Consider the following 15908-nt stretch of genomic DNA (forward strand, 5'->3'; position numbering starts at 1 on the left):
GCCAGAGACTGTTATCCCATTTCCTCTTTTTTTCAAGACTGGCTTACTGTGAAAAAGTTCTGGAGATCTGCAGTATTGTGCTTATAGTTAACAATTCTATACCGAACACTGAAAATAAATTTTGTTTAAAAGAGTAATTTCATGGTGTTTACCATGGTTGTTTTTAAAAAGAGATTCACTTACTATTATAGACTTCCATTATTCTGCATAAATTTTAGAGTAAAGGCTATGAAGTGCATTAAAAAAATCCATGGTATTTTTATAGGGATTGAACTGAAATTATATCTCATTTAGGAAGAATCGCCATCTTCATTATATTAAGTCATCTCATCCAAGAGCATGGAATGTCCCTCCATTTATTCAGATTATCTTCTATGTCCTTTATTTACATTTTCCAACTTGTCGCCACAGACTGTATACACTCGTGGATAAATTAATGCCTAGATACAGTCTTTCTGGCAGAAATCCCTATATGTGCTCTGATAGAGAAATTATATCAGGATAACAGAAGCCTCTGGTTAATATGGGATTTTCCAAACACATTCACATTTCCTGTGCTTTTCCGCAGGTGTGTGCAAAATAGCTAACCCAGCTGCCATTGGCTCCTCCAGTCAGGACCCTTCACTAACTTGGTCTTGCCTCTGTTACAGCCAGCACCCCTCTGTAACCTAAGCACCATAGATCTCAGGTCCCAGTTTCTTCCTAGCACGTTGCTATTCACCTTCCCAGTTTAGCAGCTCTGAGCAGATCCTGGCCTCAGGGAAGCAGATTTCAACTAAGCCCAAGGAGAGACTTTCCGTCCAGTTGTCCCAGGAGGGCGTGGTTACCAGGTAGCTACCACCTCACCTCGGGAAAGAGGGCATTCCCTCAGCCTGGTCAGGGAGATGCCCCAATGTCCCAGAATCTGAGGCTCTGTGGTCACTTCCAGGTCTGAGTTTTGGTTGTTCCTAGGCTTCTTGTGCCTCTTTTCACTTCCCAGCCTCACCTTAGAGGGGCACTCCTTTCCTCTGAGCCTGGGCTTCCAGGTTGGGGAAGTTGTTAAATGCCAGTTCAATTTATTTAATATTTATGGCTCTCTTCAAGTTTTCTATATTTGTGCTAGTTTTGCCAATTTGTATTTTTCAAGGATTGTATCTTTTTCACCTAAGTTTTAGGTTCATTTGCATATAGTTATTCATAGCAGAGTAATTGGATAAGCAGAATGCAAACAACAACAAAAAAATCAGTCATGTACATGAAGAGATGTTTAATTGTAAGGTTAATGAAATGTCCGTGAGGAGCCTCCACAATCTGCAGCCAAGAATTGCAAAGTTGGGGAGTTCAAATTTATCCTAGACAGCTGCAATGTGCTGCCACCTAGTGGTAATTGTCCAGTCTGGCTTAAATATAGATAATTCTAGGATCCAGAACTGGCTGAAACCTCCAGGTCAGTGGCAGCAATTCCAGGAATTTCCTAGTTAGTTGGTTGCCCACTGCTGCAGATTTGGGCTAAAGGGGCTCTTTCAAAGGTTGTCTGCTATTCCCCCAACGCCAGCCCCACACCCCTACCATGGCTCTCCCAGAAAAGATACCAAGTTGACTCCCTGGCCATTTGAAAGTAGGGACAGACTATATTGTCTATCCCAAGAAATTAACTTAAGGTTATTGTGGGATATTATGGTACTCTTTCATTACTTTTTTTTAACATTCCTTTTTTCTTTTTTTCTCAACCCCTCTCCCCTCCCCCAAACCCCTAGAGCCTCTGCCTACTCTCTATGAGTCTGTCTCTATTTTGCTTGGTAGTTCAGCTTGTTCATTAAATTCCACATATGAGTGAAATCATATGGTACTTATCTTTCTCTAACTGGCTTATTTCACTTAGCATAATGTTCTCCAGATCCATCCATGCTGTCGCAAAGGGTAAATTTTTCTTCCTTTTCACAGCAGAGTAGCATCATTTTCCTTATCATTTTTGTTTAGAGTTTGTCAATCTCATCTATCTGGTCAAAAAAAGATTTTAATTTTGTTAATCTTTCTGTTTTTAGTAAGATACATATTTTAATGGCATATAATTAATTTATCATCAAACTCACCTTTTTTAAGTGTACAATTTGATGGCTTTAGTATATTCACAAGAATATGCAATTAGTGTCACTGTCTAATCCGGAACATTTTCATCACCCGTTGTCATCCCTTCCCAATCTCTCTTTTTCCCCTGCTTCTAGAAACCACTGAGCTGCTTCCTGTCTCCAAGAATTTCCTATCCTGGATAGTCCATAGAAGTGGATTCATGCAATATCTCCTTTTTTATGTCTGGCTTCTTTCACTTAGTCTTAGCATAATGTTTTCAAGCCTCGTCCACACTGTAGCATATATTAGTGCCTTCCCCTTTCTATGGTGGAATAATATTTCATTGCAAGGATATACTGTGTTCTCTCTTTTCCGAGTCAGCACGGAAAAGGAACGGGTCCGATTCTGAGTGGAGGAGCTGGGGATTAAGAAATAAAAGAAAGAAAGAGACCAGATAGAAAGATAGAAACCAAGCTGGGAGCCAGGTGGGATGCCATCCTCTCTGATGGAGAGGCAGGGACCACGAGCCTACACAGCACATTTATTTTATACCCCCAAATACCAGGAAGTATCACCAAAACTTAGGATCAAAGGAGCTTATTTGCATTCTTGAGTAGGCCCTAGCATTCCTGGTGCTTGCCTGGATTTACATATCAAAGTCTGCTAGGCCGACACCTGGGCTGATATGAAGGCCAAGCTGATAACATGTCCAGCCTTTTTGGGGAAGCATGTTCCCAGGGTGTGGCTCTGCCTATCGCCCTGAGTTCAGCTGACAATAATTAAAGAAATGCCCATGTGCCTTCCCAGGGGACCCTCTACAATATACCATATTTTGTTCATCCTCATTAGTTGATGAACATTTGAGTTTCCACTTTTGGGCTATGAACATTCACGAACACGTTTTTGTATGGACATGTTTTCTGTTCTGAGTACATGTGATGAATCCATGTTTAACTTTTGGAGGAACTGCCAAGCTTTTCCACAGTGGCTACCCACTATTTCATATTCCCATCAGCAAAATGAATGGGTATTATTTTCTCCACATTCTAGTGGGTATGAAGAGGTATCTTATTGTAGTTTTGATTTTCATTTCCATAAAACTAATTATGTTGAGCATTTTTTTTCATGTGTTTATTGGCATTTGCAATCTTCTTTGTACCTTTAAATTATTTGCCCATCTTTAATTGGATTATAGCCTCTTTATTATTGAGTTGTAAGAGTTACTTATATAGTCTAGATACTGACTTTTACCCACCACCTTTGATCAATTCCTTTGGCCAAGATTTTACCTGTAAAGTCAGGGAGAAGCAGCATTGAGAGGAGGCAGTCTCCTGAGATTTTAATCCAATAGTCCTGGGAGTGTGGAGGGCAGAGGTCAGGGAGTATTAGAAAAGGTGCAGGTTAGCTTGCATATGTTTTCATCAACTATTTATCCTATCAGGGCTCTGGCATTGCCTGGCTCTTACCATTCCCAACATCAAAAATATGGGTGTTTTTTTTGCTAAAATTTCAGTAACAAATCCCTATTTTTAGTCCAGGATCTTGAGGATATTCTTGATCCCTCTGTACTTTATCTGTAAAGTAGAGATATTATCCTTGAAGCATTATCTTGAGGATTATATATAATGTACAGAAACACTGGCTTATAGTTGAAATATTAGATGCTCCTCCCTCGTTTTAATGTTTACTTCCCATATTCTGCCTTCCTACATATTAATCTCTTATGTTCTCACTGCTTAAATGTAATAAACGTTTTCTTCCCATGCTGTAAATTACAAAGGCTTTGGCTGGCCTGCTATGGAAAGAGCTACTTTTACTGAGTTAAGTGTGTGTGTGTGTGTGTGTGTGTGTGTGTGTGTGTGTGTGTGTACATATGTATATATGTATACATGCGGCCTTCTAGGATGAGTTTATGTTCTACAAGGTTAAAAAACAGCTCTAAGTTAAAAAGTAGCCTTGTTTTTTAATTACATTTATGATTATGGTTTGTTGCTTATCATCTGATTCCCAATAGGCATTGCTGAATGGATGTTTACCCTGAAGCCTCATTTGTTAAAAAGAATATTGACATAAAAGAATCCTCACTAGAGTGCCAAGAAAGATATATTCTTTTACTTTCTAGACATCTAGTAGCAGGAAGTACATATATTTTATTTAAAATACTACTGTTTGCAAAATGACACAAGGAAATCTGATTCACAATTTACTACTACAACATGTAATGGATGGAGTAAGTCATATAGTGGACATCTGAGGAATTGAGGAATCCTTTTTTAGTCATTGTCTAATATTATATCCAGCTTTCTAAAAAACAATTTCAGTCTTTATCATTTCAGAATAGCCTGATAACCAAAAATTATAATCAACAAGGAATAAATAGCTCACTGTATAATATCCATACAAGGGAAGGGGTGATTTTCGAAAATAAAGAGTCCCATATCCCAAAGTTAAGGAATCCCCAATGTAATTTTTTTTGTATATTGTTTCTCCTTTATGCCTATAAAGGTTCTCAATTTCAAAAGGCTTGATTTGGCTTGAGGTAAAGTCTGTTTGTTTGGTTTTAATTTTGTATCCTTCTCATTTTGGTATAACTGTGGTCAAAAATTTACTCTCTCTTCCCATTAATGTGGCTGATTCTTCCTAATGTTATTTGGAGAAAGAGAGAGAACACTGTCACTCTTCAGTCCACATAGTAGCCACTGAATAAATTCTGATGACCGTGGTGAAGAAAAATATTCATAAAATTCCATATTCCAATTGGAATTCTTTACATTACCAAATGTATTAAGCTTACTCTGAAGAACAACTTTACATGTACAATGATTTGCAAGAGGGGCTTCACATTTAATCGTATTTTATATCATTTAATTCTCATCGTGGGCCTTTTACATAACTGTCCAAAGCTAAATGACTAAAATTCCCCTGAATCTTTTCCCTACTGATGTTGCCTCTCAGCCAATTTAAAATGTCATTTCTGCAAATGAAAATCACCTTTCCTGAAATTTAACAATTTCATGGTAATCATCCATCCATATTTAATTTTCATATGCTTTCATTTGAATTAAGTTTCATGTAATATCATCAAATAAGTTTCCTTTTGTGCATAGTAATTTTCATATTGTCAACTTAACCATTAGTCAAGTATGTGTCTTATTGTTTCCCAGAATCACCTTTTTCCCTTTTTTCCCTTTTTCTTTTTAAGTCAGTACTTACCTTCTTAGATTCAGGGGTATTTTATAGAAGCAAGGTATCTCCCAGATTTATAGGAAAAATAAATTTTGTTGTTGGATTTGTGGTCAACTTTAGCCAACAAAACTCAACCTCCTATTCACCATTCACAGACTGAGAGGTTACAAAACAAACTCCAATCCTCACCACCTCACCAAGGGTTCTTCTGGAAAGCCAGGCTCCTAGAGCTGGGATCCCCTGAGGGCATGTAGACCAGAGGCTTTCCAACTTAAGCACCCATCAGAATCACCTGGAAACTTGTTAAAACAAACTGCTGATTCAGTAGATCCAGCCTAGGCCCAAGAATTTGCATTCCTAACAGGACCTGGCTGCTGCTGGTGCTGCTGACTCAATGACCAGAATTCGAAAACCACTGCCAAAGTCCCTGTGCATTAACCTCTGGAAAGACATGAACTTTTCTCAACACATACAGACTTTAGAGATTAAAAAGATTAGAAAAACTGCTAAAAACCTTCCAGAGTTCGTTTGCAGCCTGCACCAGCTCCAGAGGTCATGAATTATGTAATCACTTGCTGAAGTTGCTCCTGTGGAATCTCTGGCCTGGATGCTGGGTCCTGCTCCCTTGCCTAGAGGTTCAGAATTTTCCAGACTCTCTCTGCTCCACCACGTGACTCTTGTGGCCCTTGTCCCGGTGTCATGATGTTATTGTTATATATCTTCTAATGCTTAGAAAAGCCAGATGAAGAAAAAAAAATTCCATCTTCTGAAGGCAGATAAAAACTGCTCACCAGGTCATGATTCTGCTAAAGAAAAAGCCCTTTTAAGGGTCCAATATTAATGAGCAACCCAGTAAGTCCCAGTACATTTTAAAACATTTTCAAGCTCATAAGGAGGGGAAGTATCACATATTAGCTTCTACTATTGCAAATACTTTAATAGCTTGTGAACAATTCAGAAAGACAAAAGCATGTCCTCAATGAGCTAGCAACTTCGATAGAGATGGCATAAGGTCAGGAGAGGGGAGGATGTGCTGGTACTCACATCCCCTTACAATCATTTTAATTTATTCCTCCTGGTTCCACACCATTTACAATGCACTGAAATATATAGTGTAGGTTCTGCTAGAGTCCCTGGCACAAAGGAAGCTGCCTAAGGCCCTGCTATTTTGGTTGTGGAGCAAAATTAGGTACTGATTACCTTATGTCTAATACTGTATGTAAGATAGTTCAGGAAGCAGTCGTGAGTAATCTTTATTAAAAACAAAAAAACCCTTTCAGAGAAGGATAAATATCACATGATCTCACTCATTTGTGGAATATAATGAATAACGTAAACTGATGAACAAAAACAGATCCAGAGACATAGACACATCAAGCAGACTGTCAAACCTCAGAGGGAAGGCAGGGGAGGGTGGGAGTGAGGCGGGTGGAGGGGGTGGGGGGTAAGAGATCAACCAAAGGACTTGTATGCATGCAGATAAGCCTAACCAATGGACACAGACAGTAGCGGGGTGAGGGCATGTGCTGGGGGGTGGGAGTGGCCAGGGAGAAGTCAATGGGGGAAAAAGGAGACATATGTAATACTTTCAACAATAAAGAATTTAAATTAAAAAAAAAACCCTTTCTGAATTATCTTCTCACAACTAACACAGTGACATAAGTCAATGCCAAAGCATATTAATAATTATAACTAACTTATAGCAAAGAGCAAGGACTGAAAGGCACACATGAAAACATCTTGTATTATGAATCAGCTCCCCTGTTTCACTTGTGCGGCCCCAGTATCTATTTAACAGAGTTAGAGAAGAAAACTCAGTGTTTACAACATCCAAAACGAGGTGGCCATCCTCGCCTCGAAGTATGTGGAGGACATGTGTCGGACATGCTTACAGTGCTCTGAGTTTGGTCCCTAACTTACAGCTGCCTTCTCTGAAGCTCTGGGGCTTTCCCCTGCCACGTGTGGAGAGAGGGAAACTTCATACTGCAGAACAATGAAATGATTTCCCTCGGCCAAATATACAGGGAGCCTTCTTGCTTCAAAAGCATGCCTCAGGGTTCTCCTCCAGGTCTCCCTGCCCAGCCCTGAGAGGCCACAGGAGTGGGCACAGCCTCGTTAGCCCACGCGCAGGCCTGAGCTCCGAGCAGCCCCTCTGCTCTCCACACCTTTGTCCCTTCTCATTACAAAAGCTCTCACAATACCACTTAACACCAGTTGTCTGATTAGACTTAAGGGTATATTAATTAAATGCTTCATCTCAAACAGGTGTTTACTTTTTTGCATTAGATCACTGATTACAGATTGAAATGTCTTCTCCCCTTACAAGTATTTTAGCCATCAGCAAGTAGATGGAGGGAAAATTTGTAGGGGACACTTAAAAACCACTTTTGGGAAATGGAGGGGACATGGTGAGTGGGAGGCATGAGCCAGAAGAAAGCGGCACCCCATAAACGCAGCCTTGGGACTGGACCTTCCTTCACCAGCATGACCATCGGCCCAAATGGAAACCGTGCTCCCTCTCCTTCCCTCTCAGCCCCACCCGCTCAGCCTACCCAGATGCTAGGCTCCTGGGCCTGTTCTTGCTACAAGAACCGGGAATAGCCCTGCCATTTGCCAGGCTTCCTTGCTCATCTTCTCAAACCTGGCAGATGGTGGGAGGTCACTCCACCAATGGCCTTCGTTGGGTCACACAATGCCCAGTGATGCCCCTAAATGAGGGGCCTCTGGTAAACTAAACTGGAAAACACATCTTAGGTCTGAGGCCTTTTGCTTCACCCTGCGGTGTCCCGGGAGGCGAGGTGTTGTAGAAAAGGCTATCACCTGAGATTCAGGATATCAAGTCAGAGCAGATTCCTGAGCAGGGTGGCCCAGTGGTGACTGCATCTTTACTAGAGACCACAACTGAGACCTGAGACCAGGTGGAGCAGTGCAGTAGCTTTGCATTACAGCATGCACGTGTCTGAGGGGGCTAGCTTTTTATCATGAAAGTGTTAAAAAAGCACAAAAGTAGAAAGAATAGTATAATCCACTACCAGATCACTTCAACCCTACCTCATTCAGTGTGCATTATATAACGTAAGGACATTTTCCTAAATTACCCTTAATAAAATTTCTTGATATCATCTAATGTTCAGTCCATACTCAATCATAAATTGGAGAGAAATGTTTTTATTTTATATGGCTAGCAGGAAAACTGATAATATTGAAAAATGGATTATAGTAATGCTGATTATAGATACTTAACAACTATCAAAAAGAAACAAAACTTACACTGGGTTTGTTTAACTGTATTAAAATAACATTAAATTATTTATTCAATCATTTGACATTTATCCCCAATAACCTCAGATCATAATTATGCACATCATTAAATGTGTCCTGGGTTACAGTGGAATCCAATAAAATATACATGAGTAGTGCAGGAATCTGCTTCTAACTTCATAAGAAAATTGTTTACTTCCAAAGAAAATGAATTGACCTAGATAATCTGTGTTCAGACCCAGGAAGTGTGGTTGATACCAGGAGTACAAAAAAAATCCTTGGACTTTATCAAACTCCTGACAACCTTCTCTCATTACCTTTGCAGTGATATATTATGCTCTTAGCTAGGTGAGGAAAATGCTGACATGGAACCTTGGCCCAATTACAGAAAATGCAATTGCTCTGGGATCTCTGAGGAGAAACTCCTTTTATGTGAAAATTTTAGAACCTGACGGACTAGCTTTGCACACTGTAGCTGTTTAATAACTCCTCTTTCCCTCTTCATACTTCCTGAACCCACTTCAATTTGCAGGTGAGGGTTCAGAAAACTGACCTTGAGCAAATTTCTTATTATAATTCAGTATGTCTTTTGTGAAACACCAATGGTTACATCAGAAGGCTTTCTGCAAAGTTATTGTACTACCTTCACAAAAAATGTGCACAAATTTCTTTCTAAATCTAAAAATAAAAAGATGTACTTGCTTCAAAGGAAATAGAAGTAAACAGAAGGCCAGGGGAAGCTCCACCCACTTGTCTCCTTCCACTGTGGCAATTGGTGTTTGTTCTCATTCTCTGCAGGCCTTGTGGCTGGCCATTTGGTCCTTTGGACACAGAATCTACTGAACTCAAGGACCCCACTCTGCCCCGTGGTCAACCAGACTGACTTAGAGTTCTGAGAAAACTACCCTCTGCAATGTTGACCTCAACTCATTAGTAAGGTCATAAGCATAACTGGGAAGTTTTTCTTAAGTTCGCATTAGCCTTGGCCTTTGGAAGGAAGGAAGGAAGGAAGGAAGGAAGGAAGGAAGGAAGGAAGGAAGGAAGGAAGGAAGGAAGGGAGGGAGGGAGGGAGGGAGGGAGGGAGGGAGGGAGGGAGGGAGGGAGGGAGGTGAAATGAGGAAGGGAGAGATAGAAGAGGGTAATAAGAGGGAGGGCAGGCTATGCTTGGAAATGAACTCTTTGGAAGCCAAAGCACTAGTGAGTTTATTAAAGATTTTCAGTCTGACAGCCCAGCTTTCCCAAACCATTGCAGCTATAAAGGGAATATAATTACACTTAACAGAAGCCACCTGCATTTTGAAGTTGCCCTAAATTTAAAGCTTCTGGGAGTCTTAATTAAATTTAATGAAAACCATAGCTGCTAAACAAAGACTTATTGTAGCTCCCACTTAGTTATTCCCGAGGAAATTAAGTAGCAATCATGAAGACCTATCTCAACTTTCACATTTAAACCTCTGGATATTAACACCCAGAGTCAATAAATAAGGTAATGCTCTCTTCTTTTTATTAGCTAATAACACTGTCAAACTACTCACCTGCTCCTGTAGGAAGAAAGAAAAACAGAACTAGAAGGAAAAAGAAAAGGAGAAAAGAACGAAGTACAGCAAAGTTATCCTGAGCATGAAATAGGACAGGGTATTTTATCCTAATTGGCTTCCCATCCCGTGAGCCCCTCCACGGCCCCACCATCACTCCCAGTGATATTTTTGTTTGTTTGTTTGTTTAAAAAAAAACTGTATGTTGTTTGGCATTACAGTATAAGTGTCTGCTTAATTCAGATCAGATGGATGTCTAAATTACAGCTCTAGACTATGTGGTTTGTTATGCCCCATGGTAATCTTACCTACCCCAGACTATTTATATGTGGAAACAAGGATGATCCTTCAGATGGATTTTAGCAACACACCAGTAGATTTACCCTGAAAGCTGACATCAGGCAGGCACTGTCCTCTAGGAGTAGGCCATGGAGGAGGAGATGAAGTGACCTCATCTGCCTCCACAGAGGGCAACCAAATAGTCCAAGACAGGGCTTCAGACATTAGTGTGGCCCTAGCTAGTTGGCCCATAGACTAAGGGTCCCGGGTTCAATTCTGGTCAAGGTCACGTACCTCCGTTGCAGGCTCAATCCCTGGCATGTGGGAAGTGACCAATCAATGTGTCTCTCTCAAATCAATATTTCTGTCTCTTCCCCCACCCCTTTCCACTCTAAAAATCAATGGAAAAATATCCTTGGGTGAGGATTAACGAAAAACAAATATTAGTGTGCATCAGAATCCCCTATTGCACTTGTTAAGACACAGATTGCTGGGCCCCCAGAGATTCATAATTCAGTAAGTCTGGAGTGGGGCCCAAGAGCTTTCCTCTCTAACAAATTTCTAGGAGATGATGATACTTCTGGTCCAGAGACCATATTTTGAGAACCACTAGTCTAAGACACAGTGTCTCATAAGTTTAGAAACTGAAGCACTATTTAGGAAAGGGTTTGGTATTCAGTAAATCCAACCCAAAAAACAGAACATAAGAAAACCAAGCCATCTATAACAAGAGATAGACAGCTAATGGTTGAGTCCCAGAAATCTGCCCGGTAAGAGCAGGCCCATCACCATCAGCTGAGAAATAAAGTCTCACCCTGGGAAAGGTAAACAGAGCCCGATGGGATCCTGCAGCCACAATCCACCTGCTGGAATCAGATTAGGGCCTCCGTCCTTTAGGGAAGCAGCCAATATGCTGTGGGAGGTCCCTGAGGGCTGAGGAGTGAATCTGGGACAGGCGGCTTCAGGGCAGGGGACTTGGAGCATCTCCCACCCACGAGAAGATCTAACTCGTAGACTGAAGCACGTGTTCCCTCTACTGGCATCAAATCTCTGACAACCAGAACCGCCCTCCACCCCCACAAAGACACACTCCTGCCCACAGGTGCTCCAGGTCTTGACAATTCCTGTATAATTAAGCAAAGTATCTGAATCACTGAACTCTAGACTCATCTGCACCAATTTAATGAATCATAGAACACACAACTATAAGGCAGTGTTATTAAAACACTTTCATATTCATTTTCACTTAACTCTTTTTTTTTTTTTTCCAAATTTTTATTAAGGTATTATATGTGTACATATCTTACCATTGCCCCCCACCCCCACCCCACTCCCATACATGCCCTCACCCCCCAATGTTTTGCATCCGTTGGTTACTCTTATATACATGCATATAAGTCCTTCAGTTGATCTCTTATTTCCCCCACCTCTCCCTAACCTTACTTCACTTAACTCTTAAAACAGCCCATTGAAATGAGCCAACAAACATCCTAGAGACAGGATTCTCAGGCATCACACAACTGGCCCTCAGACCTGCCATTCAGGGAGGTAGAGACCAGTGTCCTGATGCCAAGTCCAATATTGTTCCCATCAAACCACATTCCCTCCCTTTAAAAAAAGAATTTGAACCAACTCTACAGAACAGGAGAAATTAAATCTCTCCTGCTTCATTAAACAAACAAAACAAAAAAACCCAAAATCAACAGACCATACAAAGAAGCACATTTCATCATTCCACTGAGTTATCTAACACATGGCACAGCCCATTTTCCTAAAGAAGTCCCTCCCTGCCCTAGGAAAAGTAGAGTTCTCTGTCATTACAAGTGACCAAGCAAGGGCTGCACAACCACTCGCCAGGTACATTAAAAAAGGATTCAGGTATCCGGTGGGATGGATATTGGCTGATGCTATTGATTCTATTGAGTCTAAATTTTCTTAATTTCTCTATTAGGCTACTCTTTAAACACAGATAGCATCCCTGTCACTCTTTCTGTAATTTTTGTGTTAAATGTTTCTGTGGGTCCTGTAATTTCAAAAGACAATGAAAATTCAGTATTTTTATTGCAACAGTTAACATTTTCACAGTTGCCCGTTAGTTTGCTTTTGACAAGTGGAAGTACACAGTAAGATGTTCCTTACCAAAATCGAGGTGTTTGGAATTCCAAAAATAGAACAATACTGGTACCTCAGAATCCCAGAGTGTGTATTCTTGCTCAATGGTACCTTGACTATCTGAAAGGGTTTTCTTTAATCTTCTCTGATTAGAACTCTCTCTCCTTTTCTATTGCTCACACTGTAAACTTAACATAAATGTCTTTTGATAAGCTTTTTTAAGATAATAAAATAAAGTAAATATCCTTAGGCATCAACCCTGTGATGTTTATTGTAAAACCTTGCACATTTTTAATGGAATCATTATGAAAAAATTCTGTTGATAAACCCAAGTAAAAGTACATTACTATTTTAAATGGAAAGCCCATCAAGGCAACATGACACATAGACGTAGGAGTTTAATGAGCTGGGTTAGACTCCAGGCACCAGTACGTCCCAACTCTGTGACTCTGGGAAAGTTTCCTCTTTGGAAAAAATGATAAAAAATGCATATAACTCACAGGAATAAAATGCAGTAACATAGGTGCAGTCCCAGCATAATGCATAAGGCAGCAGCATTTTATAGTAATTGAGCACGAAGATAGCTTGTGCCCAAATCCTCCATCTGCCACTTAACAGCAATCTGATCTTGAGGAAGTTATTTAAGGTCCCCCACCCCTCTCTCCTCATCTTTATACGGGGGCTAATGGTATTATCTACTTCACAGGCTTGTTGAGGTGATTAGTTGGGATGATAAATCTCCTGGCACAGGGTGCTGGGGGTGGTGGGCACTTGGACACTAGCTCCCTTACCTAGCATCCTTTCCCACGCTATGTCTGAGCCTTCCTACTCACTTCTTCCTACCTTGCCATCCTACTTTGAACAGAAGAAAAAAATACATGTAAGCTAGAAGCAGAATTCCTCTTAAGGAGAGAAACCTTTTACTTTAGGCATATACACTGAAACTCTCATTAGCAATGGATAGGGGCCCTCCAATGGCCTAGTTGAGAAACAGAGTTAAACGGTTGTGTATAATGAAGTAGGAGGAGTGTGGGGCTTCTGGAGACACAGAGGTGAGGTGGGCAGATTTCAGGAGTCAGCCTGTTTGGAAATTTTTAATGGTGGCCAAGGCAGCCCTAATCAGAATGACTAGTATATTCCACAAGCAGTCTGCTGGGCTCAAGCTGTGATATAAGCCCTCTATGTTAACCATAACACTGCAGTAACAGTCTAGGACACATAGTTACCTTGAGTGTGTGGTTTTAGGGGTGAGGGGATAACAACAAAAATGAATGCTATTCCATATTTTTTTTAAAATATATTTTATTGATATTTTACAGAGAGGAAAGGAGAGGGATAGAGAGCTAGAAACATCGATGAGAGAGAAACATCGATCAGCTGCCTCCTGCACATCTCCCACTGGGGATGTGCCCGCAACCAAGGTACATGCCCTTGAATGGAATCAAACCCGGGACCCTTCAGTCCGCAGGCCGACGCTCTATCCACTGAGCCAAACCGGTTTTGGCAATGCTATTCCATATTTAGATTCAATGCATAATAAGGGAATAGCTGAATAAGGTGAGATGAGGAGCTGATCATTCAATACAATCAGAACATCATATCAAAAGGTCATTGAAAGCCATCAAAAGCCCCCCAAGGATACAAGGACATGTGGGTAGGGACATTGGATGTTTTACTGTAAATAGATGGGGACTCTTGGTTTAAATATTAAATGAGAGGTGACCAATAGGGCTTCATTGAAAACTTGGGCTCCCACCACCATCTTAATTACCATATAATTAAGATGTCAGCAGACCATCAAGTCTGCTGACATCTTAATTATATCATTTTCTCCCTTTTCATCACTGGCTTTTCATTGGACATACATATACCACATGATTCTTACTGGATAAAGTGAAATACTTGATATCACAGTGAAGTTAGAACTTTGATGTTCATAGACTCCTAAAATCTTGAAACTGAAAGACCTTCTGAGGATAACCTAGTTCAAGCTATTAACAGCTAGGAAACCAGCCAGGAAAATGACTTGTCCAGTTCTCATGGCAGGTTCCCAGCAGCACGTGGACTTGAGTTTTCAGCCAAGGGCAACCATTCCCTTCCTCTTCATAGGGTAGCTGTTTCAAATCAGAAAAGGAATAAAAATAAGCCTAAGTAGGAAAGATGGCTCACAAAAGTAGGGAACTATTACTAGTTGTCTGTACATGTTGAGTTGAGACATTAGTTCATCTATTTCAGTAATGGATAATCTCTTTATTTCAACTATGCCAATCAACAATATCAATATATCACATAACTTTCTAATATATCATCAGAATAAAATATCATGTTAAAACTCATTTTTGACATATGAAAGTGAAATTAAGTATGAAACATGCCCATTTGATTATCAGAACTTCTAAAGTTTTCCTTTGCTCTCCTATGCTTGAGCTGATTTTAGAAAATCCAATACTGTTATAAAAGATGAGATTTTAAATAATGTTTTGTTGTTGTCTAATTATTGAATAAGTGATTAAACTCATTCTCACTGAATTCATGAAATAAAAATCAACTAAACATTTTAATTAACTTAATCTGGAGAACTGAAACCTATGATTTCTTTTAAATGGCTGAATAATAGTCATAGTTCTATAACAATTCAATGTGTTTATAAGTAATAATTTCACTTTTAAGATATACATAAAGATAAAGATGAGCTACTGTATAGAAATGGGAGTTAATAGACCATGTCTTAGGAGTATAAGTATTGTTCTTTTATAATAGTTATAGTGTAAGCCTAATTAGATTCAAGAGAGAATTTGACTGTCAACTACAAGATTTTATCAGAAAAAAAAATACAAAGACTATTGTATCTTTGGATATTGGAGGAGGAGTGGAGGTCTGGAGATGAGTTCCTGAGGTGTTGTCACAAGGCACTTGGGGAATGGAACATTAATACATAAAGGAGCTATACAGGAGTATCAGCTAGGGGTACATTTTCAACTCCCCAAGGACGTCAGAATTCAAAAAACGTCAAAGATAAAAGAGCTTCTCTGGTCCAAGTAGTTATACAATACCCAGCCTTCTCCTATTTCACCTTTAATTTAAGAATTTTCTATAATTCCAAAGTTATAGAGTAAAAACACTGCTAGCTTTAAAGAAGCAGCACTTTTCAGAGCTCCATTCACTTTCATTAAGGAGTCTACTTTAAGGCAGATCGTATTATCCTTAAAAGATAGGGATGGAGAGACATGTTTAGAAGTTCTGCTTAGAAGCATAGTGGATGAAACACGAACAAGGAATTGAGACCTAGTTTCTTGGTCTGACTCAAACCTCTCCCATGTGACCTGGGATAACTCACTGGGAGTTTCACTGCCATCTGCCGAGTGGGTTTCTTTTTTGTCAACTCTAAAGAATAGAACTGATGACTCACATCTGGGGAAATACATATTTCTTAAACAACCCATTGGAAAACGTTAACTCTCTAATTAATGAAAAAATACTGTAGCA

The sequence above is a fragment of the Plecotus auritus genome (assembly GCF_963455305.1).
Source record: "Plecotus auritus genome assembly, chromosome: 7".
NCBI classification, from domain to species: Eukaryota; Metazoa; Chordata; class Mammalia; order Chiroptera; family Vespertilionidae; genus Plecotus; species Plecotus auritus.